The 27,060-nt window shown below is 43.0% G+C and overlaps 1 protein-coding gene across 3 annotated transcripts in view; it reads right to left on the bottom strand.

Annotated features, from left to right (window-relative positions):
- LOC110491881 (putative G protein-coupled receptor 160) overlaps positions 1-27,060 on the bottom strand; it is a 50,162-nt gene that overhangs the window by 5,672 nt on the left and 17,430 nt on the right. Inside the window, exon 1 of one of the 3 annotated variants that reach the window (XM_021565700.3) lies at positions 4,570-4,760. The exons of 1 other annotated variant lie outside the window; for it this stretch is intronic. The gene's annotated coding sequence lies outside the window, so the exon portion shown is untranslated. Of the gene's footprint in view, positions 1-4,569; positions 4,761-26,012; positions 26,238-27,060 lie in introns of those variants that run through there. One more of the 3 variants, XR_005036514.2, reaches the window with a different exon arrangement.

The following is a 27,060-nucleotide window of genomic DNA, read 5'->3' as shown; positions in this document are numbered from 1 at the left end:
TCTGCTAGTTGGGACCAGAGGGTCCATGGTTTTCTCCTGTGGTGGTGTCCTTCATTATCCAGTTGACTGCCATTGGAAAGAGAAGTGGGAACCACAGGCAGCCATTTCAATCTTCTGTGTTTACGGGGAAGCTATCAGTTTATTCCATGTGTAACTCTGTGTCGCACTGCTTTGCTTTATCTTGGCCAGGTTGCAGTTATAAATGAGAACTTGTTCTCAACTAGCCTACCTGGTTAAATAAAGGTGAAATAAAAAAATAAAAATCAGTGAAGTGTCCATTGTGTATTACTCTGCAGGATGACTGTAGGTATAACTATTGGGTGATGTTGATGATCGTACTTGTAGTGTAGTCACGATACCGAAATTCTGACTTCGATACCAGGTTTAATATCATGATACTCGATACCATCATGATACTCGATATCAAAATGTTACCACAACATTTAAAAAAATCTGTATTAGTCAAAGTCCCAGAATGGCACTTAAACTCAGCTACTGCTCTGTTCAATCGTTGGGCATCTTTCGTTTGCATCTTATTTTATAAAAGTGGGTGCTGTCGTGGAAAATTACATAATTAGTCATGCTATCCCGTGTTTTACCACTTAAAGAGTAGTCTCTTGTTATATGCTAGTGTTTTTTCGAACCTGATACAAACTTGTCTTGGTGTCACAGTCATAAGACAGCTAAGAGATGTTTGAGTGCAACCGCAGCATGTGAAATGCAGTGGTTTTACTTTCTACAGAAAGTCACATGTATGGAACCTTGCAGAACGGAGTACAATATAGTGTTTATTGTTGTGAATGCAGTTAGCCCAAGGGCTCAACCGTCTATCTTAAGTTTACACAGACAACAAATTACCTTTTATACACTATCTTCTGACTGCCACGAATACAGAAAGGGGTTGTATATATTTTCTCTATAAAAGCATTAAACCGGCACTGTTTGTAGAGCTTTTCAACTATGAGCTGTTCAGTGGGTAGTTGATTCTCCATTTCTGAAAATCCCATGATAAAGTGTTTGAAAGAATCTGCAGTCTCTCTTCTCTTGGATTTGATATTCCACGACAAATTGGTGACAGTGGTGGGATGCTAACTCTGCTTGTAGATTGCTCCCCAGAGACCGAGGTTAAACTGCGCGCAGGGGCTCAGTTAGATGTGGCTCAGGGTACCACACACTCTGACTAAAACGGAGCAGAGGGGGACCCACCTTGGACCTGCCGGAAGTGTCAGTGAGTAGATTTATCATTCCGGACAGATAAAATAAATTCAGGGTGAGACTGATTTTCTTTTAAACATAATAGAAAATCCTGTTCTAAGAACAGGTTGTGCACATTTTGTATTTGTTGTAGCAAAGACACCCCGAGTTAGAAACTTTGTTGTAGCAGAGTTATTGCTGAATAGGGAAAGTCCTAGAAGTAATTATAGGGCAAACATCCTGATGGCATATTTTTGTTGAAGCAGAAGTATCATATTTAGAGACAGGGGTTGTGTTTCTCTGTTGAAGCAGAGCCATGGGATGATATGACACAGTTACAAGCTATGTGATTCCAGGGCACAATCCTGAGAAAAAAATACAAATATTCCTACAGGTACATTTAAAAAATATATTTTTTAAAAAGAACAGAAAAAGAACACAGTAATAACATAATAACTTTAAACATAATAAAAAAGTAATTATGTCACGCCCTGACCATAGAGAGCCTTTTTATTCTCTGTTTTGGTTAGGTCGGGGTGTGACTAGGGTGGTTAATCTAGGTTGTTTTATTTCTATGTTGGACCTAGTGTGTGTAGCCACCTGTGCCGGCTACACACACTAGGCCTCCAGTGCGCCTACCCAGTTCGGTACGTCCTGTGCCTGCTCCCAGAGAAATTTAGAACCAGGAACAGATATAGCCCTTGGTTCTCTCCAGACCTTACTGCCCTTGACCAACACAAAAACATCCTATGGCGTTCTGCATTAGCATCGAACAGCCCCTGTGATATGCAACTTTTCAGGGAAGTTAGAAACCAATATACACAGGCAGTTAGAAAAGCCAAGGCTGTCACGCCCTGACCTTAGAGAGACCTTTTATTTATCTATTAGGTTAGTGATGTGATGTGGGGTGGGCATTCCATGTTTTGTTTTCTATGTTTCTTTATTTCAATGTTTTGGCCGGGTATCGTTCTCAATCAGGGACAGCTGTCTATCGTTGTCTCTGATTGGGAATCATACTTAGGTAGGTAGCCCTTCACTCTGCGGTCTGACTCATCCCAAACCATCTCAATTTGGTTGAGGTCGGGAGATTATGGAGGCCAGGTCATCTGTTCAATGTGGAATTGTTATTCCATTTTGAAAATTTGAAAGAAAAGGCAGAATAAACTAAATAAAACGTCTGTTTATCAAAAAGAAAACAGATTTTGTTTTGTAACCCTGAAGAATTTGTCTTTCAATTCACCAAACTGAGCCCTGTTTCAAATAATCCCTCTTTGAGAACAACTGTTCCAGATGCGAGATGCGCATCACAACTCTTTTCATTTGGAAATATTTAATGCTCTATTTATTCTGTTATATTACATGTTTTTTTACATATAAAATATCAAATAGGTGTGTCTTTGAAAATGGAGTCGCAAGAGAAACTTTGAAACAAAAAAAAATGCATTTGGTTCATAGAACCGGGGTTACATCAGTAACCTCTGGTAGACGCTAGATGCGGCTGTAATAAAAATAGTGGTTTCTGTTTTCTTCCTACAAATATGACTAACTTTTGAACAGTTTAAGCTAAAAGATATTATGACCCCATCACTGAAAGATAAGACTCACAGGAATGTTCACATGCCACGCAGGATTCATTAGAACAGTGTGGACAAGGTCAGGCACTAAATCCGCAACAAACACATTGACTGTTGTGGATAAAAAGCTGTGCGTGATGACGTAGTGCACATACAAATACCTTTTGCTGTTAAATTCCCATGTACCGAATAATAAATACTGTTAAATGAGTATAACATTTCTCACATGAAAATGTTATATATCGAGTGTACACACTCTGGTATTGGCACGTGAGCCAACAGCTCGCAGATACAGTGCGGGTATAGCCAACATTATGAAACTATTATGGACAAAAGAGCAAGATTGTTTTTGTCAGACAGCAGCCAGGCATTGATGATCATGTCACCAGAATAAGGCCCTCGATATTTATTGGAAAGGAACATCAAGCTCATCACCCTGCAGTTTCATCACCCTGTGAAGTTCATCATAATTTAGCCTAATAAACTGCATGCTTTCCAGACAAGTTGTAGTGGGACGACCATACAAAGTCATCGCGTGACTCCAAGTTAACAGTGGTGGAAAAGTACTCAAGTGAAAGTTAAGATACCTTAATATAAAATGTCTAGAGAAAAAGTGAAAGTCACCCAGTAAAATACTACTTGAGTAAAAGTCTAAAAGTATTTGGTTTTAAATATTCTTAAAGTATAAAAGTAAATGTAATTGCTAAAATATACTGAAGTGTCAAAGTAAAAGTATGAATAATTTCAAATTCCTTATTTTAAGAAAACCAGACGGCACCATTTTCCTTTCTTTTTCTTATGGATAGCCAGGGCCACACTCCAACACTCAGACATAATTTACAAAGGAAGCATGTGTGTTTAGTGAGTCCACCAGATCAGAGGTAGTAGGATGACCAGGGATGTTCTCTTGATAAGTGCATGAATTTGACTATGTTCCTGTCCTGCTAAGCATTCAAAAGGTAATGAGTACTTTTGGGTGTCAGGGAAAATGAATGGAGTAAAAAGTACATTATTTTCTTTAGGAATATAGTGAAGTAAAAGTAGTTACAATTTAAATAGTAAAGTACAGATACCACCAAAAACTACTTAAGTAGTACTTTAAAGTATTTTTACTTAGGTACTTTACACCACTGCAAGTCAACTTTCATATCATGGTTATTATATCAATATTTGTGCATAAAAGCGTTTCCACCAACATTTCTCGCATAATTAGCTTCACTAACACAAAAACATTGCACCTTGTCCAGCGTATTTTTTTGGGTCGACATATGGAAAGGTTACTGATAAATGTTGTTTCCATTGAGCATGACTTGACATTTTTTATTTGACATGTACTTTACTCACATATAAAGGTTGGGTGGAAACCTGGTTAATGATGATTTTATTTTCTACACACAGAATATCATATAAAATTATTGCCTATGACCTTGTGAACTTCCCAATACATGAATTTCAGTCACTTCAAGCCATACTTCCTTTAGATTGAAGTACTGTCAGACTGATTTGTAATAGACTGTCATAGCCCCAATTGAAAAAGTTAACATTGGCCATTGATTACACCCCTTTTAAAACATGGTAGGGTGGCAATTAAAAAAAATATCAAAACAGGGTCGCAGGCCCCAAAAAATTGGGAACCCCTATAATAGCATAAGCCCTATGTACGTATCACTGGAAACATAATGTATCTTTAAAATGACAGTCAATCTCAAAGCACTGTCCTGACTGCATGTCTCATCATTTTGTTTATCATTGACATTATTAATCATGTTATTTTCAAGCAAGTTTAATGCAGTAATCTTACCTGGGGTTGGACACAATTCTGGACCTTAACTTGTGCTTCTCAGTATTGAAGCAGGAGCTCTCAACCAGATCACAATGAGCTGTGGTTGTGTGGCCATAACAAGCTTTCTTTTCTTCCCCCCTCAAAGATGGGCAGCGTGTTTACTGCCCACACACAGGAGACTCTGGACATACATGGTGGACTGACTCTGATGGCCAGTACTATTGGGTGGGAGAAGGAGTTTCTCCAGGGATGTCTTGGGTACAAACAGCTCTTTCAGAGGGTCTGAATGTCCTCCCTCTCCAACCCCCCCCCCCCCCCCATCCTCTACCCCCACAGCGCCGTGACAGTCCGGTATGTGTACGTTTCATCCACCAGCACCACACTGAGGCGTGTCAGCAGATAGAGACCTAGCCCAGCACAATCCACACACACTCATGAAATTATGCGATAGATTACCATGAATTACAGTACAACAATGATTCTCCTCACGTCTCCATACCGGTTAGGCTAGATGCTATATATGGTATTTGAATAAGTTCCTGTAAGTAGGGAAATGTAGGCCCATTTGTTTTACGCCCATATACCAGCTGGTAAGTGGTAACTTCAAGGTCTGACCAGAAACAAGGGCGTAGGAGCCGGGGGGGAAAGGGTAGACATGCCCCCTCCCCAATGTTAAAACCAGGTAAAATGGTTCCCCCCAATAATAAAAATAATAATCTGCAAGAATGTTATTTAGAAAAATGAATCCCCAGATTCGTTGAGGGACTTTTATTTTGAAAAGGCCTCCGCTGCTGGAACGTGTCACTTTTTCACACCCCCACTGAATGCTTCATTGTCACTCTCAGTTGTTACAAGCAGTCTGGCAGTGTGTGTAGCACCACCATCATTACTCACTGCACCGGGTAAAGTAATTGTTGTTGGTAACAACAAAGTAAGTTTAAGTAAAACCTGTATGAGTGAGAATAAACTTTGATATGTTAGAACGAACGTGAGCAACTAAAACTTTCTCTTGGCTAGTAGCTAGCTTCTTTGGGATAGGGGGCAGCATTTTCAAATCAAATCAAATCAATTTATATAGCCCTTTGTACATCAGCTGATATCTCAAAGTGCTGTACAGAAACCCAGCCTAAAACCCCAAACAGCAAGCAATGCAGGTGTAGAAGCACGGTGGCTAGGAAAGACTCCCTAGAAAGGCCAAAACCTAGGAAGAAACCTAGAGAGGAACCAGGCTATGAGAGCGGAAGAAAGAGAGAAAGAGAGAATTAGAGAGAGCATACTTAAATTCACACAGGACACCGGATAGGACAGGAGAAGTACTCCAGATATAACAAACTGACCCTAGCATAAACTACTGCAGCATAAATACTGGAGGCTGAGACAGGAGGGGACAGGAGACACGGTGGCCCCATCTGATGACACCCCCAGACAGGGCCAAACAGGAAGGATATAACCCCACCCACTTTGCCAAAGCACAGCCCCCACACCACTAGAGGGATATCTTCAACCACCAACTTACCATCCTGAGACAAGGCCGAGTATAGCCCACAAAGATCTCCGCCACGGCACAACCCAAGGAGGGGCGCCAACTCACTTTTGGATGAAAAGCGTGCCGAGAGTAAACTGCCTCCTACTCAGTCCCAGATGCTAATATATGCATATTATTATTAGTATTGGATAGAAAACACTGAAGTTTCTAAAACTGTTTGAATGATGTCTGTGAGTATAACAGAACTCACATGGCAGGCAAAAACCTGAGAAAAAATCCAAACAGGAAGTGGGAAATCTGAGGTTTGTCGTTTTTGAACTCAGCCCCTATCAAATACACAGTGGGATATTGGTTATGTTGCACTTCCTATGGTTTCCGCTAGATGTCAACCGTCTTCAGAACGTTGTTTGAGGCTTCTACTATGAAGGGGGGCTGAAAGAGGGGAATAAGTCAGAGGTCTGCCAGCAGTCATGCGCTGGTCACGAACATTTCACATGAGAGGTAGCTCTTGTTCCATTGTTTTTCTACAGACAATGGAATTCTCCAGTTGGAACATTATTGAACATTTATGATAAAAACATCCTAAAGATTTATTCTATACATAGTTTGATATGTTTTCATGACCAGTAATATAACTTTTGGGAATTTTCGTCCGACCTTTCCGCTGGACTTGCACGCGCGTTTGGATTTGTTTACCAAACGCCCTAACAAAAGGTGATGAACTTCATCGAACAAATCAAACATTTATTGTGGAACTGGGATTCCTGGGAGTGCATTCTCCTGAAGATCATCTAAGGTAAGTGAATATTTATAATGCTATTTCTGACTAATGTTGACTGCGCAACATGGCAGATATTTATTTTGGCTGTTTTGGGCTCTGAGCGCCGTACTCAGATTATGCTTTTTCCGTTTAAAAAAATGAAATCTGACACAGCGGTTGCATTAAGGAGAAGTTTATCTAAAGTTCCATGTATAACACTTTTATTTTAATCAAAATGTATAATGAGTATTTCTGTGAATTGATGTGGCTCTCTGCAAAATCACTGCATGTTTTGGAACTACTGAACATAACACGCCAATGTAAAATGAGATTTTTGGATATAAATATGCACTTTATCAAACAAAACATACATGTATTGTGTAACATGAAGTCCTATGAGTGTCATCTGATGAAGATCATCAAAGGTTAGTGATGAATTTGATCTCTATTTGTGTTTTTTGTGACTCCTCTCTTTGGCTGGAAAAATGGCTGGGTTCTTCTGTGACTTGGTGGTGACCTAACAATCGTTTGTGGAGCATTTTTGAAATCAGACACTGTGGCTGGATTAACGAGAATTTTATCTTTAAAAGGGTGCCTAATACTTGTATGTTTGAGTAATTTGATTTAGGAGATTTCTGTTGATTTGTATTTGGCACCCTGCAATTTCATTGGCTGTTTCATCCGCTAGCGGAACCCCGTTCCCAGACAGGCTAGTTGGCTTTACAGGTTTTTATATAAATAGCTAAAGCTGGGTAGTTCTGGCTGTGTGAAAAACTAATAGTGAATGTTTTGACGCCAAGAATACTTGCTAGCTTCAGAATTACTTGCACAATCACTGTCTTAATCTTCATCATAGGGGCAGCAAGTGTGCAATGGATGTGCCTCCAGTCAAGAAGAGAGAAAATAAAATAGACGGTTTTTTCAAAGTAGTGTAAAGGACTTTGAAAGCTTAGATGTCTCTAAAAATGTATCACATTCATTTTCTCTGTAGTGCTAAGGACTGTAAGTAGGTTCTCTGCAACTGTCTGCACACCACCCCTGGCAAACTAGCTGTCTTTAAATTCATCACAGTGAAAATGTTTTTTATTATTTTTATTATTTTTTTGTGTGGCCTGCATTTGCATTTGCTGGACGTTTATTATCTCACTTTTTTTGGCCAATAATTATACTTTTTTTAAACCGGAGAAAATAATTGAAATTGCATGCAATGTTTTAGCCAATGGGCTTTCATGATTTTGCAGGAGTTTCATATTATTAGTTCAGCGCAAGACAACCCCCACCTCGCCTCTCCCGCCAAATTCAAAACCAAGGCAGCACTGAAGATGAGATTAATTTTCACATGGCTAACAGCTAGTAAGCCTTCTTTTGTTATTTAAAAAAGTTCAGGGAGCAAAATGTAATCGGCAAAGAAAAATAAGGCAGGTGTCCGCTCATTTATTGCCTCTTGGACAAAGGAATATGGGTTTGTTTTGCTGAAGGACTGGTCTGTTTGCGCTCTCTGTTGTACAACTGTTGTTTGTCGGACATGAAGTGTACAGCATTATTTTGAAACGAGACATGAGAAAAACTTCAAGGATGAGGACAAGGCTGAAGGAATCAATAAGGCAGTGTCCAGGTATGATAAAAGCTACACAGGTTTTTATTTTAATTTATTTTATTTAACCTTTATTTAACTAGGCAAGTGAGTTAAGAACAAATTCTTATTTACAATGACAGCCTACCCTGGACAAACCCTAACAACGCTGGGCCAATTGTGCGCTGCCCTATGGGACTTCCAATCACGGCCGGTTGTGATACAGCTTGGAATTGAACCAGGGTCTGTAGTGACGCCTCTAGCAGTGAGATGCAGTGCCGTAGACCGCTGCACCACTCAGGAGCCCGCCCCTATAGGTGAGCTACAAAGTTGCACAGTGCATTGCTAAACATGGAAAACCATTTGCTGATGGGGAATATATCAAGGAGGCTTTCCTCAGTAGTTTGCAGGCCTTATTAGATGGATTGCCTAACAGACACAATCATCTCAAAGATAAAAGACATGCCTGTGTCTGCCAGAACTGTTGAAAGGTGCATTACTGAGATGGTTGAAAATGTAAAGGAGCAGCAACCTGTACCCAATACACAGCAGCAGACTATGACCGCACTGAAGCCTAACAAAACAGCCCCCACAATCTTTTTATCATCAATTTCTCTCAGCCAATCATCAGTCATTTGTGTGAGTACTGTGCTTGTTGAATGTCCTTCCCTATAAGCATGCTGAAAGTTTGTCAATTTGTTTACTGTAAAATAGCATTGTATCTGGTCAAACACAATTTTTTCCAAAACTTAACTACGGGTTGGTAACAGGCTGATTGGTCGGCTATTTGAGCCAGTAAAGGGGACATTACTATTCTTAGGTAGTGGAATTACTTTTGCCTCCAGGCCTGAGGGCACACACTTTCTAGTAGGCTTACATTTAAGTTATGACATATAGGAGTGGCAATATCATCCGCTATTATCCTCAGTAATTTTCCATCCAAGTTGTCAGACCCAGGTGGCTTGTCATTGATGATAGACAACCATTTTATCACCTCTACCAAACTCACTATACTGATTTCAAAATGACAATGCTCGTCTTTCATAATTTGGTCAGACATACTTGGATGTGTAGTGTCAGCATTTGTTGCTGGCATGCCTAAGTTTGCTAATCATGCCAATGAACAAAATAATTAAAGTAGTTGACAATATCAGTTTGCCCATATATCAATTTAAATTTGCCCATATGTAAGTTCAAATTAGTTTGTATCCTTTTCAAAAAAATCACTAGAAATTAGCCTTTAAAAGCGGTTTTTCAACAACATTAAATCGGGATCCCTGTAGCAAAATGTCAGAGTCGCTCCTACACCCCTGACTGGAACAAAAGGGGACTTGGTACTAGGGTTGTCACCATATACCAGTATCGTGATACTCAGAAGTATCATATCAGGCAAACAAAACGTGAGGCAGACTTAATTTATTGAGAACTGTAGGCTAATGTTAAAAACAAACAGCCTTATGTTGTCAGCCTTATGGAGTCACATTTGTTTATTTTCCAAGCTGTACCACATTTGACATAAAGCAGGTTTTCAAAGAGCCATGGAAAATCGAGTATGGTGACAACCGTACAGTTAGTACTACTTAAAGGGGCAGTGCAATGAAAAGTGTTTTTCTTTATTAATTATTTTATTTGGTTTACACTATGAGGTTGAAATAACACTGAAATTGTGGAAATTATGGTAATGCCCTTTTTTGTGTAAGAGCTGTTTTTAAAAAAATGCCTGGAATTTCAGCCTTTTAAAGTGGGATGGAACTTTTGGCCCACATCATGATTTCACAATATGATCTGATTAAAATAGACCAATAAATGACCATCTGGGTAAGAGGTTGTGCTCTAAACCATCCTATCAGCCAATCAGGGCTTTGTATGTAAATCTCCATATTTTTTTCCTAAAGCCTGCACGATGCAACTGAGCATTTCAATGGCCAAAGTAGGCTCAGGGAAATAAATGATACAGAATACATTTTGGAGTTATTTTCATCTAATAAACACTCATTTATTAGACATTGATGATTTTGAAAATGAAATTACAAACACTGCATGGGGGCTTTAGTTATTCAAGGGAACCCACGTGTATTCATTAAAAACTTCTTCAAATGTAGGGTTCCCTAAATAGGGGACCTTGATATATTTTTATTTTATTCAATGTCGCCAAAGTGAGAACAGTAGCCCCTATCCGTGAATACAGGGTGTTTCCTGAAATCTGGGGATCTTAGATTTCTAGATAAACCATACAATCTTTGGTGCGAATTAGTACCATACAAACATAAAAGGGCAAGCTACACTCACGGGCCCATTTCAAGATGGCTGAGACTGATGGTCTGTTGGTGTGGAGAAGCTAAAACTATACAGCTAAAATTATACAAATCTTGAACAACGTTGGTATGTGGTGAAAGTGTAGACTCCACAGATGATAAGGATATGTTATCTGTTGGCCTGTGACTTATCATTATCGATTCACAGCCCAGAGAGTCAATGAGTTCATTTTATACTTTGTTTTCACTAAACCACAAACATTTTACAAGGTAAGTCTCAATTTGGTCTGTGTTTAAACTAGAGCTACATGAATCGTTAGGTTCTTACGAACAAAAGTAGCCTATTGTCAATGTTCTCCAATGATGTATGGCTGAATTAGAACATCATATGTCCACTCAGTGACTACATCTTTGCACATCAACAGTGTGTTGTTTTTGTCATTTTTTAAAACCAGGTATACTGAGAAAGAGGCTTTGAAGGAAATTATTAGTGAGTCAGACACAGATGGGCTCTCGAGTGGGGCAGTGGTCTAAAATGCTGCATCTCAGTGCAAGAGGCGTCACTGCAGTACCTGGTTAGAATCCAGGCTGCATCACATCCGGCTGTGATTGGGAGTCCCATAGGGCGGCACACAATTGGCCCAGCGTCGTCTGGGTTTGGCCGTCATTGTAAATAAGAATTTGTTTTTAACTGACTTGCCTAGTTAAATAAATACATTTAAAAAAGTTTTCTAGAAGGACTGGATTCCATTTTAGAAAATATTTTTTTTTAACATTCTATAGTTTACTATATGTATTTAGTATTTCTTTTTATATTGTCCAGGGGGGACGGAGGGACCTCCCGCACCTCATCTTCTTGAAGCGGACCAGCCACCACCGGCCTGAGGAGAGACACATGAAACGAGGGGTTAATACGGTAATACGGGGGGAGCTGTAACCTATAACACACCTCGTTTATTCTCCTCAGGACTTTGAATGGCCCCACAAACCGCGGACCCAGCTTCCGGCAGGGCAGGTGGAGGGGCAGGTTTCGGGTCGAGAGCCAGACCCGGTCCCCCGGTGTGTACACCGGGGCCTCGCTGCGGTGGCGGTCGGCACTGGCCTTCTGCCGCCCTTCGGCCCGTTTAAGGTACCCGTGGGCGGCCTCCCAGGTTTCCCTTCAGCGTCTCACCCAATTGTCCACCGCATGAGCCTCGGTCTGGCTCTGATGCCATGGTACCAGGACCGGCTGATAGCCCAACACACATTGGAAGGGCGACAGATTCGTAGAGGAGTGAGTTCTGGGCCATCTCTGCCCAGGGGATGTACTTCGCCCACTCCCCTGGCCGGTCCTGGCAATACGACCGCAGAAACCTACCCACATCCTGGTTCACTCTTTCCACCTGCCCATTACACTCGGGGTGAAACCCAGAGGTTAGGCTGACCGAGACCCCCAAACGTTCCATGAACGCCTTCCACACCCTGGACGTGAACTGGGGACCCCGATCAGAAACAATATCCTCAGGCACCCCGTAGTGCCGGAAGACGTGAGTAAACAGGGCCTCCGCGGTCTGTAGGGCCGTAGGGAGACCGGGCAAAGGGAGGAGACGACAGGACTTAGAAAACCGATCCACAACGACCAGGATCGTGGTGTTGCCCTGTGACGGTGGCAGATCGGTCAAGAAGTCAACCGACAGGTGTGACCAAGGCCGCTGTGGAACGGGAAGGGGTTGTAACTTTCCTCTGGGCAGGTGCCTAGGAGCCTTGCACTGAGCGCACACTGAGCAGGAGGACACATAAACCCTCACGTCCTTGGCTAAAGTGGGCCACCAGTACTAAGACATCGCACCGTCCCCCCGATCCCCGGGTGACCAGAGGAGGGGGACGTGTGAGCCCACCAAATTAACCTGTCTCTAACCTCCAGCGGAACATACACCCATCCCGCTGGACACTGTGGTGGAGTAGGCTCAACACGCGATGCTCGCTCAACGTCTGCGTCCACCTCCCACCTTACAGGTGCCACTAGACAAGAAGCCGGGAGGATGGGCGCAGGATCAATGGCCCGCTCCTCCGTATCATATAGTCGGGACAGTGCGTCTGCCTTAGTGTTCTGGGAGCCTGGTCTATAGGAGATGGTAAACCTAAATCGGGTGAAAAACATGGCCCACCTTGCCTGACGAGGGTTCAGTCTCCTCGCTGCCCAAATGTACTCTAGATTACGGTGGTCAGTCCAGATGAGAAAAGGGTGTTGGGCCCCCTCAAGCCAATGTCTCCACACCTTCAGGGCTCTGACAACAGCTAGCAGCTCCCGATCCCCCACGTCATAGTTTCGCTCTGTGGCGCACCCGAGCGCTGGGAGAGCACGGCTCCAACCCCAGCCTCGGATGCGTCCACCTCCAATATGAATGCCAAAGAGGGGCCCGGATGCGCCAGCACGGGAGCCGAGGTAAAAAGAGCCTTCAGGCGACCAAAAGCCCTGTCCGCCTCAGCCGACCATCCCAGACGCGTCAGCCCCCCCTTCAGCAGTGACGTAATGGGCGCAGCCACCTGCCCAAAACCCTGGATAAACCTCCGGTAGTAGTTGGCAAACCCTAAGAACCGCTGCACCTCCTTTACCGTGGTTGGAGTCGGCCAATTACGCACGGCTGCAATGCGGTCATCCTCCATCACCAACCCCGATGTGGAAATGCGATATCCAAGGAAGGAGACGGCCTGTTGGAAGAACGAGCATTTCTCAGCCTTGACGTACAGGTCATGCTCGGCCCAAGTACCCTGCGCACCAGAGACACATGCGCGGCCCGTGTAGCGGAATAGACCAGAATATCATCGATGTAAACCACCACACCCTGACCGTGCAGGTCCCTGAGAATCTCATCCACAAAAGATTGGAAGACTGCTGGAGCATTCTTCAACCCGTACTGCATGACGAGGTACTCATAATGGCCGGATGTGGTACTAAACGCCGTCTTCCACTCATCTCCCTTCCGGATACGCACTAAGTTATATGCACTCCTGAGATCCAGTTTTGTGAAAAACCGTGCTCCGTGAAATGACTCAATCGCCGTGGCAATGAGAGGTAGCGGGTAACTATACCCCACCGTGATGGAATTTAGACCTCTATAGTCAAAGCACGGACGCAGACCACCCTCCTCCTTCTTCACAAAAAAGAAACTCGAGGATGCAGGTGAGATGGAGGGCCGAATGAACCCCTGCCCCAGAGATTCCGATATGTATGTCTCCATAGCCACCCTCTCCTCCTGTGACAGGGGATACACGTGACTCCTGGGAAGTGCAGCGCCTACCAGGAGATTTATCGCACAATCCCCTCGTCGATGAGGTGGTAATTGGGTCGCCTTCTTTTTACAGAAGGCGATAGCCAAATCGGCATAGTCTGAGGGAATGTGCACGGTGGAGAATTGGTCTGGACTCTCCACCGTTGTAGCACCGATGGAAACTCCTACACACCTGCCTGAGCACTCCTCTGACCACCCCTGTAGAGCCCTCTGTTGCCATGAAATCCTGGGGTTGTTACGGGCCAACCAGGGGATCCCCAACACCACCGGAAACGCAGGAGAATCAATGAGGAAGAGACTAATGCTCTCCTCATGACCCTCCTGCGTAACCATACCCAGTGGAGCCATGGCCTCCCTGACCAGTCCTGACCCTAATGGTCGGCTATCTAAGGCGTGCACTGGGAAGGGTTTGTCAAGCTGAACAAGGGGAATCCCTAACCTGTTCGCTAAACCGCGGTCAATAAAGTCCGGGAAAGAGTTGACTGACCCGGTCTCTCCAGATCTCCTAACAGTACTATTTCTAGGGTCAATTTTAGATCAATGCTATGCATTTTCAGCCATTCCTGAACCTGAGACCAGAAACAGGCTACCTGTGGGCAATACCAAAATAAATGGTCTATTAATTCTGTATCCTCACAACAAAATCTGCAGAGCTTCAATGATTTTATGCCCCAAATATTCAACATTTTGTTGGTGGCAAGAATTCTATATAATCATTTTAGCTGAAAAGCACGAAGTCTTGAATCTTGCGTTGTTTTATATATCAACTCGTATATATATCAACTCATACACACTGTACCATGGAATCGGTATATCAAAAATCCCAACTATCATCCCAACTATTTTGCAATCTGTATGGCACAGTTGTCAACATCCTGGTCCTCAAATGAAACTGGTATACTTTCCTATTTATGCTATTTTTATTCCTCCGCCAGTTTTGATCCTTTATATTGGGCAAACAGACCAGTTCCCCACCTCCTCCTGCTGTCACCAGCCTTCTCCATTTTTGGGGCAATGCTGTAATCAATTGGTTGTACTCTTGGAATGAGCAGACAATTCTGATAACTCAATGAAGGACATAACTACCATTCCAATTTACAATATCATTGAAGAACAAAATACCCTTTTCAAACATCTTTCCCATAAATACAGGTATTTTATCAACCAGCGCATTTGAGTTCAGCCATAATATTTGTTGTAATATTTGTTCTATCTTTTCAGGGGGATGAAATTGAAATTGTAGCCAGCTCTGCTGCAATGCTTGTTTGAAAAAGAGAGATACTTTGAAAAAATAATCATTTTCAATTAATCGAAAACGAGACATGACAATCTGCAATGGCAAAAAGGCCATTTTTAAACAATGGATGAGCTTTTCTTATTAATCTACTTGAGAACCATTTAGGGTTCAAATAAAACTTTTGAATGAGTGAAGCTTTCAGAGAGAGGTTTAGTGCTTTTATATTTAATAATCTCAACCCACCCAATTCACATTCATTATATAGATAGACACGTTTTATTTTGTCTGGTTTAGCGTCTCAGATAAAGCTAAATAGTTTTTGCTCATATGGTTTCAAAAACAAATCATCAAGAGTAGGCAGTGCCATAAGTAAGTGTGTTATCTGCGATATGACTAAGGAGTTAATCAGGGCAATTTTTCCATAAATAGACAGATAGATTTACCTCTCCATGGTTGCAAGATCTTGTCTATTTTTATAAGTTTCTATTGAAATTCATTGTGGAGAGCTTATTTATATCTTATTATATTCAAAACTGTTCCAACTATTGTCTTTGAGTCAACTACTCACCCCATTATGCACTGCAGTGCTACATATAGGCATCTGTAGCTTTTGCCTTATGTAGTTTATGCCTCACTACTAGATTAATTCTCTGATCCTTTGATTGGGTGGACAACATGTCAGTTTATGCTGCAAGAGCTCTAACTTCCGGAGGACATCCTCCAAACTATCATAATTACTGTGTAAGTCTATGGAAGGGCTGAGAACCATGAGCCTCCTATGTTTTGTATTGAAGTCAAGGTATGCAGAGGAAGCTAGCTGTCCTCCAGCTAAACCATGGTGCTACCCTACAGAGTTCTGTTGAGGCTACTGTAGACTTTCATTGTAAAAATGTGCAAAACAGTGCATTATAATCAACGTATTTTAATCAATTATTTGGTGAAGTGAATATATTTAGTGTAGTTCAATCTAAAAAGGATCACTTTTTATGAAATTCACTGAGGAGGATGATCCTCCCCTTCCTCCTCTGAGTAGCTTCCACTGGCCTACTCTGACACTTCTATCTGCAACGTTTAGTACTTGTGATTGCACCCTCCTGAACACAACACAGATGAAATAAGTGATTATCAAAGATTTGGAAGAGGCAATCTTGCCCCTCCAATGAATAATAATTCCCTTTTGTCTTTTTTCTTCTTCGCATTTCTCTGCTTTCACAAATAACTGGTTCTCCAGGAGGCGCTGAAGGACTTGTCGAACATCGAGAACGTGTTCTTGGGCAGAACGGGGAAAAAACAGGATGTTATTGAGGTAGACAAACACAAACTTATTTAACATGTCCCGGAGCACATCGTTTCCCAGGACCTGGAAAACCGCGGGGGCGGTGGTGAGTCCAAACAGCATGACCAGGTACTCATAAAGTCCACCGGCAGTGTTGAAGGCTGTCTTTCACTCATCCCCTTCCTGTATCCGAACCAGGTGGTTGTCATTCTGAAAGTCCAGCTTGGAGATGATGGTAGCCCCATGGAGAGGTTTAAAAGCTAAGGAGAGGAGTGGTAGGGGGTAACGACTCTTGGTCATTAAGGACCCGGTAGTCAATGCACGGATGCAGGGTCTTGTCCTTTTCCACAAAGAAAAACCCAGAGCCGGCAGGGGATGCAGAAGGACGGATGCCTCCAGCAGCCAGAGAGTCCTCAATGTACTCTTCAATGGCCTTGGTCTCTGGGCCGGATAGGGAATATAGCCAACCACGAGGCGGCGTGGTGCCTGGGAGAAGGTCAATGGCACAATCGTAGGGACGATGCGGGGGAAGAGAAGTAGACCGCGCCTTGCTGAAGACCTCCAGGAGGTCATGGTACTCTGTGGGGATGGCAGAGAAATCCAAGGCTTGACTTAAGCCCTAAGGAGGCCGTCTCTGGGAAGGCTGCACTGCTTTGGGGCAATGGGAATGGCAGAACAGACTCCAACCCAGGAATGAACTCGTGGTCCAGTCAATAACGGGGTTGGGCTTTTGGAGCTAAGAAAAAACAGGAACATGGGGGAATTCAATGAGGAGAAGCTGTATAGCCTCACTGATTTCCTGAAACCTGCAGATTAACAGGAGCAGTGCTGTGGTTAACTCTACCAATAGAGCGGCCGTCCAGTGCTCTAGCGTCCATGGGAACAGAGAGGAATTGCGATGGGATACCTAATTAAGACACTAGGGTAGCGTCCGTAAAACTCTCATCCTCTCCAGAGTCAATGAGCACCCGGAGAGATTTAGACTGGTCTCCCCACAGCAGTATCATGAAAAAAGGGAGTGCGGTTGATGGGAATTAGAGGAATCCCAGTCTGGCTCACCAGAGTGCTTGCACCTACTAAAGAAAGAGGTCTCTTAACCAGGCAGGCTAAACTAGAAACATTAAAATATAATGTCCCACAGCCCCACAGTACAGACAACTGTTGGAACGTAGCCTATGTGAACGTTCCCTAGGTGATAATCTAGCTCTGTCCAATTGCATAGGCTCCGGTGTATCTGACTCACCATTCACTGATGATGGTGTCATCGGGTCTTCTCGGAAATACAGCCTTCGGGGACATCTGGATTCCTTCGGAGATGAACGAGCAGCAGCGGATGAACGAGTGTGCCCAAGACCAGACCTCCTCTCACTCCTGCGTTCCCGTAGACGCTCATCAATCTTAAGAGTAAGGGCAAATAGGGAATCGATGTACAACGGTAACTCCCGGGCTGCTAGCTCGTATTTTATCTCCTCTGGTGTTCTTAGGGTGATGAGAGGTGTTGGGTTTGTGCCAAACATAGTGTTTTCCTTGATGGCCCAAAAGCTCCATTTTAGTCTCATCTGACCAGAGTATCTTCTTCCATATGTTTGGGGAGTCTCCTACATGCCTTTTGGTGAACACCAAAAGTGTTTGCTTATTTTTTTCTTTAAGCAATGGTAATGGCAATGGCAATGGCTGGCCAATGGCTGGCCAATGGCTGGAGTGTATGGCTTAAAGTGGTCCTATGGACAGATACTACAATCTCCGCTGTGGAGCTTTGCAGCTCCTTCAGGGTTATCTTCGGTCTCTTTGTTGCCTCTCTGATTAATGCCCTCCTTGCCTGGTATGTGAGTTTTGGTGAGCGGCCCTCTCTTGGCAGGTTTGTTGTGGTGCCATATTCTTTCCATTTTTTAAATAATGGATTTAACTTCCGGCGCCGACAGAGATGGCCGCCTCACTTCGCGCTCCTTGGAAACTATGCAGTATTTTGTTTTTTTACGTGTTATTTCTTTCATTGGTACCCCAGGTAATCTGAGGTTTTATTACATACAGTCGGGAGGAACTACTGAATATAAGAGCAACGTCAACTCACCATCATTACGACCAGGAATATGACTTTCCTGAAGCGGATCCTGTGTTCTGCCTTCCACCCAGCCAGCATCGACTACAGCTCAGCATTTAACACCATAGTACCCTCCAAACTCATCATAAAGCTCGAGACCCTAGGTCTCGACCCCACCCTGTGCAACTGGGTACTGGACTTCCTGACGGGCCGCCCCCAGGTGGTGAGGGTAGGTAACAACATCTCCACCCCGCTGATCCTCAACACTGGGGCCCCACAAGGGTGCGTTCTGAGCCCTCTCCTGTACTCCCTGTTCACCCACTACTGCGTGGCCATGTACACCTCCAACTCAATCATCAAGTTTGCGGACGACACTACAGTGGTAGGCTTGATTACAAACAACGATGAGACGGGAGGAGGTGAGGGCCCTCGGAGTGTGGTGTCAGGAAAATAACCTCACACTCAACGTCAACAAAACAAAGGAGATGATTGTGGACTTCAGGAAACAGCAGAGTATATATAACAGCAGAATGTATAAAAATATGTCAATCGTTATTTGAATATGTTGATAACCCGTTGTATAAAAGTGATAATGCCCTCGAAGCCGGTGTTTGGAGGATATATTGGCATGCCAATATATCCTCCAAACACCGGCTTCGAGGGCATTATCACTTAATTAGTTGTGATACAAACGTTGGGCTATGTTTTGATTTTTAATACATTCTAAGGCTGCATGATGGGACTCTAACGATGATTTGAAAAAAGGTCGCAAGCTGCACACACTTCTTCAGTCTCATTCACAATCTGACAAGCACTTGATAATATTCTTACCAGGCATTGAATTTCCCGGTGTCATCCCCCTTGTGTGGCCGTAATGCCCCCTAAAAATCCATGCGTTTTGCGGCCAAAGTGGCCGTTGTGCCCTTGGGCTGAATATAATAGGCTAATTATAATTCCCCTTCTCCCTGCTGCCGAAGCACCTCTAGCTCACATGGCTCTCTCAGATGTAGCCAATGCCTTCAAGTGATCGGTCCTTCTCACAAGCATTTCAGCTACAAGTGAATGAAGACAGACACATCGGGACGCAACTGTGCCGTCCCTCTTATTGAATTCCAAGGCGCATATTGGAGATGTAAGAACTGTCCACATTTAGCCTACTTTTTGTCAGCCAATAAGATGAGTAGGCCTAACGAACAGCAAAAGCACTAGCTTATGTCATTCTCCCCATAGTACAAAAGTTGACCTATTCTAGGATAGATGAGGTGTGTGACTATGATTTGCATTGATGTCAGAGTGATTAGAGAGACAATAGAGTGCTGAGTACCAGGCAGTTGGCAGGTTGGTAGGCTACTAATGACTAGCAGCATCAGAGCTTGGAGAAGCCTAATTACTGTCATGACTAAACGGTCAGGTGGAATTTGACTGCCGTCATGACTCTGTGACCACCTCTGTGGCGGTAATACGGTCACCGTAACAGCCCTAGACAGAGCAAAGTACAGAGAGATCCTTGAGCACTCAGGACCTCAGACTGGGGCGAAGGTTCACCTTCCAACAGGACAACGACCCTAAGCACACAGCCAAGACAACGCAGGAGTGGCTTCGGGACAAGTCTCTGAATATCCTTGAGTGGCCCAGCCAGAGCCCGGACTTGAACCCAATCGAACATCTTTAGAGAGACCTGAAAATAGTCATGTTCCGCTCCCCATTCAACCTGACAGAGCTTGAAAGGATCTGCAGAGAACAATGGGAGAAACATGACCAAATACAGGTGTGCCGCTTGTAGCGTCATACCCAAGAAGACTAGAGGCTGTAATCGCTGCCAAAGGTGCTTCAACAAAGTACTGAGTAAAGTATCTGAATAATTATTTAAAACGTAACATTTCAGTATTTTATTTTTAATACATTTGCAAAATTTTAAATAAAAATGTTTTTTGTTTTGTCATTATGGCGTATTGAGCATAGATTGATGAGAGGAATAAAAAAATATACAGTATATATATTTTAATAAGGCTGTAATGTAACAAAAAGTGGAAAAAGTGAAGGGGTCTGAATACATTCAGAATGCACTGCCCAGAATGCATGTGCCCAAGGCAAGATTTAATGATCATACAGAACAATGATCAAACTGGTGGGTTTCATGGAAATAGAAGCAGGGAATAGGCCACTTAGTTAATTCAGATCTGAGATTTTAGAACCATGATTTAACCTTGGATTACATAGTACTGGATTATTGAGTCCTTGACTATAAAAAGATTGATCCTAGTCCTGGACTACAAATAATTCTCCATTGAGTTATCTTTTTTGTCCAGGACTAGGCTTAATCTGTGTCTGGGAAACTGTGTTTGTTGAAAGCAAACATTTGAAGCAGACATCTGGTATTATAGAGTCAGTCAGATTTTACAATACAAATCTAGTAAAAATAAACCTCAAATCTGTTCTACACATCAGAGTACACACTGTTTAGACATTAGAAGTATCTTTCGCCAATGCCTTGCCCATCCAAAGCTTTTTCCAACAACCATCCAACAACCATCCACTCTCTCCCACGAAATGTTCCTAACAGCCCAGACAACAAGCCCAAGCTCCCCGTCCTCATAGCACAGTGTGGGGATATGTGACCCGACTCGTAGGGCAAATGTATTTTTAGGACACCCACACAACCTCTTTCCGTATTCTGTTTACTCTGTAAATTGACTGGTATAAACAGTGGAAGTCTGTCAGAGTTTACCACACAATATTGACGTCTCTCCTATGAATAGTAGAGTACACAAACGGATACCTTCAACAGTTTTGCGTTGCTGGAGTTGGTCTGTAAATCTAGGATGTAAAAGGGGTCAGATGTCAGGAAATGCTCATGTCAAGTCCTTTCCCCAGACAGTTCTTCTTGGACATCAACCAGACCTAAGCCTCATTACGCACCCCCCACTCCCCCCCAACATTTCAGCTATACTTCAATACATTTCCAATGTGTATTCCATAATTCACATGTAAATGTATAGGTTAGTTCAGCCTATTTGTGTAGTTCCTCAGTGCCTAGCTATAAATAAAAACATTCTTGAAAGTTCATTATGATTTGTATGGAAATTATTGCCTTTTTATGAATTGATCATGTAAATGTGCTTTTTGGTGCAGCTCTCTTTTACTTAGTAGTTGTTAGCCATGGCAGGTTTTCATCAATTATTTAGTATCCTCAACCAACAATGTATGTCAGTCGCAAGACAATGATGAACTGTCTTATCGCCTAATTAGAATAGATGTGGCATATGGACAATATTCATGTTTCTCAATGTGTCATGTATAATTAATTGTTTAACTTTTTTGTTAACTACTGCAGGTATTCTAATGGATCAAGACATCCAACCATGTTATATGTTAGGGTTACAAAATAATACTCTACTCTCATGTGTTTTTGGGGGGCTTGGAGGAGGCTTCTGGGGTCAATGTTAAAGACATCCTCCAGCAATTCATTTAAAAAAAATACTTTTACTGTTAAAAAGCGATATCCCATGTACACACACAAAAGGGTACAAAAATAAGGTTAGAACAAAATAGTGTTTTTTTTAGACACAACTGCAGACTTCAAGGATTAGGGCATTCAAGGAGTTGGTCTGTTGGGAATCCGTGAGCTCATTGGCCTCTCCCTTGCTTAATTAACAATTGAGGCACAATAGAGAACAAAAGAGGAAAGTCCCACACCCCACTTGTGCTATGTCATGACTTACCTGGACCACCTATTGAGATGTGCCTTTGCTAAGTAAATCAGATTTTAAATGAGGTGAAAATGAGACTGGAGTGTCACTTTAAAGCCTTTCTTTGTGTGGGACAACAGGGCCTGGCCATTAACAACAAGCTCTTCACACATCAACCAGTACTCAAACAGTGCCAGCAGGGCATTAACATGACAAAGGATTGGGGTAGTTTGGGGCTCTCGCGCTCAGGCTTCATCCGATGGCATTGAGGAGTTTACCACATTAGTCACCGGCTTCATTAATAAGTGCGTCGACGACATCATCCCAACAATGACCGTATGTACATATCCCAGCCAGAAGCCATGGATTACAGGCAACATCCGCACTGATATACTGTAGGTAAGAGCTGCCGCTTTCAAGGAGTGGGACACTAATCCGGACGCTTATAAGAAATCCTGCTACAACTTTCCAAACAGGCAAAGCGCCAATACAGGACTAAGACTGAATTCTACTACGCTGGCTCTGACACTCAACGGATGTGGCAGGGCTTGCAAACAATCATGGATAACAAAAGGGAAACCCAGCCGCGAGCTGCCCAGTGACATTAGTCTATCAGACGAGCTAAATGGCAAGCAACACTGAACCATGCATGAGAGCTGTTCTGGACGACTGTGTAATCACGTTCTCCGTAGCCGATATGAGTAAGACCTTTAAATAGGTTAACATTCACAAGGCCGCAGACGGATTACCAGGACGCATACTGTGAGCATGCACTGACCAGCTGGCAAGTGTCTTCACTGACATTTTCAGCCTCTCCCTGACCCAGTCTGTAATACCTAAATCTTTCAAGCAGACCACCATAATCCCAAGAATGCCAAGGTGACCTGTTTAAATGACTATCACCCCGTAGCATTCAGATCTGTAGCCATGAAATGCTTTGAAAGGCTGGTCATTATCAACGCCATCATCCCAGACACCCTGGACCCATTCCAATTCGTATACCGCCCCAACAAATGATGCAATCTCTATTGCACTCCACACTTCCATCTCCCACCTGGACAAAAGGGCAGGGGCAGTGGTAACTTCAAGGTTAAGGAAGCAGGCTGAGGGTTGCTGGTTTAAATCCCACTGCCGAAGGGGGCAAAAATCTTGGTGAATGTCCAGGGTGCCACCTACTGCCGACGTTCCCTTAAGCAAGGAACTTAACCCCTAATCGGCTCATTGGGCAATGTAGGTGTTCTCTGCTCCAGCCTCTCAAACCTAATGTGTGGCGATATTTGGGGGGGGGGGGGGGGGTGGATTAAAAGCAGAACCCAAATTTCTATCCTGTATCGACTAATAAACTAAAGTGGGGCAAAAAAGTATTTAGTCAGTAATTTTCATCATAGGTACACTTCAACTATGACAGACAAAATTAGAGAAAAAAAATCCAGAAAATCACATTGTAGGATTTTTTATGAATTTATTTGCAAATTATGGTGGAAAATAAGTATTTGGTCAATAACAAAAGTTTATCTCAATTCTTTGTTATATACCCTTTGTTGGCAATGACAGAGGTCAAACCTTTTCTGTAAGTCTTCACAAGGTTTTCACTCTGTTGCTGGAATTTTGGCCCATTCCTCCATGCAGATCTCCTCTAGAGCAGGGATGTTTTGGGGCTGTTGCTGGGCAACACAGACTTTCAACTCCCTCCAAAGATTTTCTATGGGGGAGATCTGGAGACTGGCTAGGCCACTCCAGGACCTTGAAATGCTTCTTACGAAGCCTCTCCTTCGTTGCCCGGGCGGTGTGTTTGGGATCATTGTCATGCTGAAAGACCCAGCCACGTTTCATCTTCAATGCCCTTGCTGATGGAAGGAGGTTTTCACTCAATCTCACGATACATGGCCCCATTCATTCTTTCCTTTACATGGATCAGTCGTTCTGGTCCCTTTGCAGAAAAACAGCCCCAAAGCATGATGTTTCCACCCCCATGCTTCACAGTAGGTATGGTGTTCTTTGGATGCAACTCAGCATTCTTTGTCCTCCAAACACGACGAGTTGAGTTTTTACCAAAAAGTTATATTTTGGTTTCATCTGACCATATGACATTCTCCCAATCTTCTTCTGGATCATCCAAATGCTCTCTAGCAAACTTCAGACGGGCCTGGACATGTACTGGCTTAAGCAGGACACGTCTGGCACTGCAGGATTTGAGTCCCTCGCGGCGTAGTGTGTTACTGATGGTAGGCTTTGTTACTTTGGTCCCAGCTCTCTGCAGGTCATTCACTAGGTCCCCCCGTGTGGTTCTGGGATTTTTGCTCACCGTTCTTGTAATCATTTTGACCCCACGGGGTGAGATCTTGCGTGGAGCCCCAGATCGAGGGAGATTATCAGTGGTCTTGTATGTCTTCCATTTCCTAATAATTGCTCCCACAGTTTATTTCTTCAAACCAAGATGCTTACCTATTGCAGATTCAGTCTTCCCAGCCTGGTGCAGGTCTACAATTTTGTTTCTGGTGTCCTTTGACAGCTATTTGGTCTTGGCCATAGTGGAGTTTGGAGTGTGACTGTTTGAGGTTGTGGACATGTGTCTTTTATACTGATAACAAGTTCAAACAGGTGCCATTAATACAGGTAACGAGTGGCTCTCACAGGTCTGTGAGAGCCAGAAATCTTGCTTGTTTGTAGGTGACCAAATACTTATTTTCCACCATAATTTGCAAATAAATTCAGAAAAAAATCCTACAATGTGATTTTCTGGATTTTTTTACCCCCTCATTTTGTCTGTCATAGTTGAAGTGTACCTATGATGAAAATTACAGGCCTCCTCTTTTTAAGTGGGAGAACTTGCACAATTGGTGGCTGACTAAATACTTTTTTGCCCCACTGTATATCTTATCTCAGGCATGCGTGCTTACTCCCCTCCTGTTCACCCTACGACTGCGTGGCCATTTTTGACTCCAACACCATCGTTAAGTTTGCTGACGACACGACGCTGTAGCCGAGCTCCCTGCCATCCAGGACCTCTATACCAGGCGGTATCAGTGCAAGGCCCTACAAATTCTCAAAGACCACTCAAGTCATAGATTGTTCTCTTTGCTACCGCACGACAAGAGGTACTGATTCACCAAGTCTGGAACCAACAGGAGCTTGAACAGCTTCTACCCCCATAAGACTTTAAATAGTTAGTCCGGGTAGCGATTTGGTTTCTGCCTTAACCCTTTTTGCACTAACTATGACTCCTCACACACTGCTGCTGTTTATTATCTATTCTGTTGTCTAGTCACTTTATTATTAGTTATAAGTACATATTTACCTCAATTACCCCGTACCCCTGTACATGGACTCGGTACTGGTACACTGTGTATATAGCCAAGTTACCAATACTCATTGTGTATTTATTATTACTTTTGTGTTGTTACTTTATTATTTATCTACTTTCTTTCTCTCTGCATTGTTGGGTAGGGCCCGTAAGGAAGCATTTCACTGTTAGTCTACACCTGTTGTTTCTCTCTACATTGTTGGGGAGGGCCCGTAAGGAAGCATTTCACTGTTAGTCTACACCTGTTGTTTCTCTCTGCATTGTTGGGTAGAAATGCCTCTTGGTGCTGCTACAGACTAAAGATAAAACAATTGACATACACATCAGCCAAAAGAGATATAGAAAAGCTTGAATATGATAGAGATGTGCCTTAACGTACATTTGCTATTGAATAATACACTTTATTTGTAAAATGTCATACAGACCACAACTAGTATTATAAATAGTTATAAGAATATATAAAATTACAAAGAAATGTCAAACAAAAGCAGCATAGAATGACAAAAATGAACACAAACACATAGGAATAAGACTGTCAAGCCTCAGTAGAAGACCCAGATGCAGACAGTTTCGAAGTAACAAAAGTTTATTACAAAAACAGGGGGGCAGGCAAACGACAGGTCAAGGGCAGGCAGAGGTCAGTAATCCAGATCAGAGTCAAAAGGTACAGAACGGCAGGCAGGCTCAGGGCAGGCAGAGGTCAGTAATCCAGGGTGGTATAACAAGGTACAGAACGGCAGGCAGGCTCAGTGTCAAGGCAGGTAGAATGGATAACGGGGAAGATGGGCGACAGCTGTAGAGGGGTGGAGACAAGCACAAACACGGGAGTGACAAAGATGTTAAAAAGAAAGACAAAAGCTAGCCAGACTAATTACAAGCCAAACTAAAAAGGTGAATCTTCACTTTGTGTGTAAAAAGGTCCCTGGTATGGCGTGGTACGGCAAATGAGGACGATAAAGATGAGTTTGCGGAGGTACTGGATGCATATTGTTCACCTAAGAAGAACGAGACATATTTCGCTGTCGTATTCAACAGCAAGGTGAAAAGTTCGACGTCTTTCTTAGTGATTTGAAATGATCTATGCTTCGAGATCAGATTGTGTTTGGTAGGGTTAAATGACTCCAGAGTTAGAGAAAGATGGCTGCGGGGAAAGGGAGTTACATTTGGACACTGCAGTAAAAATATGTCAGGCGAATGAGCTGAGATAACGGCATATTAAAACCTTTAGCTCCACACCAGCAAGTACTGCTATGGAGGAGGAAAGAGCTGCAGTGGATTTTGTAGAGAAGGACACTAGGGGGCGCTATGATCAAAGGAGCCCCAAGTAATATGACTTTCAAAGGATTCACAAGCAACATGATTGTATCAGGTGTGGCACCAGACCAGGAAGTGTACTGGTTTGGGAAATGTTGCTACAAGTGCAAGGGAAAAAATCATTTTGGAAAAATGTGTTTTGCAGAGGACAAGTATTGGAGACAAAATGTTCACATCATTGAAATGGAGGAGAATGAACAAACTGATTTGTTTGTGTACACTGTGGATTGCATGGAGGATGGGCAAGAACCATCACAGGTCCATACTGTAGCTAGTGACCACTGGGTTGTACTACTAGTGGT

Source organism: Oncorhynchus mykiss, chromosome 16, assembly GCF_057628025.1.
Source record: "Oncorhynchus mykiss isolate SJ-2025 chromosome 16, ASM5762802v1, whole genome shotgun sequence".
Lineage (NCBI taxonomy): Eukaryota > Metazoa > Chordata > Actinopteri > Salmoniformes > Salmonidae > Oncorhynchus > Oncorhynchus mykiss.
Note: the sequence above shows the minus strand (reverse complement) of the source record. Positions and strands in the feature narration are given on the sequence as shown.